The sequence below is a fragment of the Zingiber officinale genome, chromosome 3A (genome assembly GCF_018446385.1).
Source record: "Zingiber officinale cultivar Zhangliang chromosome 3A, Zo_v1.1, whole genome shotgun sequence".
Classification (NCBI taxonomy): Eukaryota; Viridiplantae; Streptophyta; class Magnoliopsida; order Zingiberales; family Zingiberaceae; genus Zingiber; species Zingiber officinale.
Window position 1 is genome coordinate 8,930,864 of NC_055990.1, and position 4,159 is coordinate 8,935,022.

At 41.2% G+C, this 4,159-nt stretch overlaps 1 long non-coding RNA gene across 2 annotated transcripts; it reads right to left on the reverse strand.

Moving 5' to 3' along the window:
• Window positions 1-460: 460 nt before the first annotated feature.
• LOC122051148 lies at window positions 461-3,928 on the reverse strand. 2 transcript variants are annotated; one of them, XR_006131351.1, is made up of 7 exons: window positions 3,492-3,928; window positions 3,258-3,426; window positions 2,941-3,138; window positions 2,762-2,863; window positions 2,630-2,691; window positions 2,153-2,219; window positions 461-658 (listed from the first exon to the last, which is right to left on the reverse strand). It is a non-coding gene; the product is annotated as an uncharacterized LOC122051148 (long non-coding RNA). The 2 variants fall into 2 exon arrangements; XR_006131350.1 differs by having other exon boundaries at window positions 3,258-3,928.
• Between the last annotated feature and the right edge of the window lie 231 nt (window positions 3,929-4,159).

A 4,159-nucleotide genomic window follows, 5' to 3' on the forward strand; every position in this document is an offset into this window, starting at 1 on the left:
CATTAATTTAACAAATTATTTTAAAAACTTAGAGTTAGTTGAACCAAAAATTATGTCGTCAACATAGATTTGGGCTATAAAGATATCTTTTTCTATAGTTTTTACAAATAAAGTCGGATCTATTTGTCCTTGGTTAAAGCCTTTGGATATTAAGTAATTAGATAATCTTTCATACCATGCCCTAGGGGCTTGTTTTAGTCCATATATGTCACGCCCCCAAAGGAGTCCCCGCTAGACAAAAATCCGACATCTCCCCTATATCGGTGACAATCTGAAGCATCAATACAAACAAAATACATCAACCACATGCGGCTGGAATATTTATATACACAACCACGCAGTTATAATCACATCCCACTCGGCTGAAATGAAACAATCACAACCACGCAATTATATATAAAACAACCCACACGGCTGTACTAAAAACACAGCGGAAAAACGATAACGGAAAGCCCACACAAACAAAACAAACCACCACACTGCTAGCCGGCTAGGCTTTATACAATAACCACAACAACACAAATAGAATCACACCACCAAATACAGCAAATACTGAATACAAGTAAAACATATACAAAACTCAAAACAGTCTTCGGATGTGACGTAGAACCCGGCAGACAGGATACTCCAAGCGACACATCCACCATCTACAAGCTGCCTGAAAACATAAATGTACAAATGTGGTGGTGAGTATAAGTAACTCAGCGGGTAATAGAAAAGATAGTGTATGGTAAATAAACATGGAGATCAAAAGTATATAGTCTCAGTAGGGAATAAAGAACATGATCATACTGATAAAGCCAATAAACTCAACTACTAGTGTCAGTCTATCCCATATAGCATAATGACTACAGCTGACATAAATCCTGACATACAAACTGTACAAACCTCAACCGACATAATGATAGATATATACCCAATCTGGAATCGACACATGGTTCAATGATCAGTAAACTCACCCGATCTGCAACAGACGTACCCATGACACCTGTGCAATATAAACACAACTGCATATACATGTAAAATAAATGACATGTATGCAGCATGGCAACCAAATGCAACAACCATATCTCAATCAAGTGCAACAACGACAATCACATGCAACTAGTATCTACTAGGCATGTATGCAAATGTAGATGCACCGCACATCAAATGCAAGAATAATAACTACGTATGCATGCTCCATGGTCACCCCCGACACCTCTCTAGACACCACGACCCTAGTATGGCCGAGAGGCTTGGGTCCGTGACAACCGTACCAGCCTCATACTCCAAACTGCTACAAAGCAGCTGAGGCAGACGGAATGCTAAGTAGTTATCTAACTACATAGCATCAGGGTCCCTGACTTCTCACAACGCCGGATCTCACTAAACCTCGTGACCGGGTGGCACGACAGGAAGAGCGGCAACTGCTCCAGCACCACTACCCATGAGTGGCCGAGTGTGCGGCGCTAAACCAAACCGATGACTCTCTCAACCACAAGGGAGACAATGGTCATCAGATGCAATGAATGATGAACATGATATATATATATAATCATGATACAGACCCCGTCATCATCCATGCAACCCCCAAATCCACATACGTACTCCACAACATGAGTATAATCATAACGATACCTCCATATATCCCACCAAACACATATACACCACTACACATGTATAATCAACCAACAATCTCCAATAATCCCACCAGACACATGTACACCGAACATAAGTACAATCAACAGGTATCCTCTAGTAAACACATCAGACACGTGTATATAAAACAAACCTACAATCAACACAACTCCTCCCAAAAGTACATAACAAATACGTGTGTACATACGACATGCAAATGTACAGTCAACATGATGACTCCTATAACACATATCAACCTACATACAGTCCACCTCATGTACCCAATCAGCATGGTAATACCAACAACCCGACAATCCCTACAAAACATACTCTACACGTGTAATCACAACAGGGTAGATATCAAGAGTTGAGACTGCATCATGGATTAAGTAGAACATCTCAAAGATCAAGCATAAGTCTCAAACAGGAAATCAACAAACGAATATGATATAAGATAAAGCAGTTTAACCCATCGGATAACAACCATGCACTAAGTACAAGAAAATCTATATAGAGGCTAAGGAAGAAATACCCGCATTGATACGTAGGTCGTGTCCAGAATAAATCCCTCATCGTGATGATCATCCCATATAAAAGACCTGCATCAATCAATATATATATATTTTATTTAGCTAAGTTCATAAGAATTAAAATAGCTAAATAAAATCTCTATCCCAATTGGATAACTCCACTCAAATTTGATCTCTGATCAATCCTCTAATTAATCCTCAATCCCACTTCTCCTAGATCCAAACATAATCCATAATCTATTAATCAATACAAAACTCATTAATCAACACATCTTGAATCCATCTCACATAATTCATCCTTAATCAAACACTATCAACCAAATCATCATATCACATCACTCATAAATCTAAGGAAGCACAAAACCCTACACCCATGAATCAATCCATTCCATTATCAATCATAATAAACTTAAATTAACCTCCCAATCAAATACAAACAAGTAGCATTACATCAAGCATAAACCATTATCCAAACTTACCCGAACCCAAGACTTCATCATCAATTCAGCCGGCGAACTTGCTGCTGGACCCAGCGTAGCCACTACAAGATCATGCAACCACTACATAAATCAAGCACCAAATAACCATAATGAATCCACTCCAAGACTTACCCGAATTCAGATGCGTCGTGGTTAATCCAAATTCGAGGATATTGGCTGCTGGAAATTGGTATCTAGGGTAAGGCGGTGTTGCTGAACTCCCAAATGAATATCCTAAATCACAATCAACATCTCAACATATGCGCATTTGATTCAAATCTCAATTCATCAACGAAATTCAACCAACTTACCCTCTGTTGAATCCTGATTTCTAGCCAAATCAATGATGTTTGGAAGATGCCCAGCAGCTTCATATCCGAACCAGAAAATGACAACTAGCACTGAATCTTGGGCAAGATGATAGTCAAAGTAGAGATCCAGTGATTGCAACCAGCCGTGTTGATGTTCTGTATCCATCCCGATCCCAAACTAGGGCATAGCAGGCCTAGCTGCCAGCAAGATCAGAGGAAGCAAACCTTTAATCCCTATGGTCGCTGCCACATGAAACAACCCCAACTCCAGATCTAAAATCTTAATCAACAAAGGAGCAAAGATCGAATGTTTATACCTCACCAATAATATGTTGGAGCCGTTCCTTGTTCACCAGAGAATCAATCCAGGCAGAAGAAGCGAGATCAAGCTCTCTGCCAAAAGGTATAGTACAGAGAGGGACTTGTTCCATCAGGGCAGACGACGCCAGGCAGAAGGGGGAAACAGAAAGGCAGTAGATCAATCATCTATGGATCGATCGAAAATGTGATAATCCAAGATAAAACAAGGAACAATCCATGCTAGGGCTCACCTTTATCCCCTCTCTTGGCCGAAGACTAACCTATGCAGCCGGCTATGTGATGGCCACGGAAATTTGGAGCTAGGGCACAACCGAATAGGGGCTCGGGTGCCCAATGCCCACTGAGATACGAAGGCTCAGCCAAGGGTGGTCGAACGGCGATAGCATCCGAAGAGGGGTGGCATGGCTCCGGCATCTCGAGGGTCGACGAATCGCAGCGACATGTGAGAGAAAGGGAGGAGGGAGGCTTGACATCGACGATCGGGGTGGACAGCACCGGCACGATCAAGAATCGTCGGCATCAAGCCGGAGATGCGGTGGGAACCGAGAGAGAGAAGGAAGAGAAAGGTCGGGGAAGATCCTCTGTCGGCGTCGGCGATCGACCGGAGAGGAATCACACGAGCAAGCCTCGGGAGGAAGAAAGCTCGCGTGCAAAAAAAAGGAAACAGAATTGGAAAAGAAAGGAAAAGAAATAGGGATTATATACTTAGTTTTAAATAATTAAACCCTAAGTCGGTTCCTCAATTAAATCACACTTTAATTGGGTATTCCAAATCAGCCTTTGTTGTACCCCGAATCCAACCCTTCAAAACGGGTCCTACTGACTCCGTTTAAAATCCCAAAAATTTTCTAAAAATTCAGAAATTTTCAATAAGATTTTTCGTTTAATAATATTTATT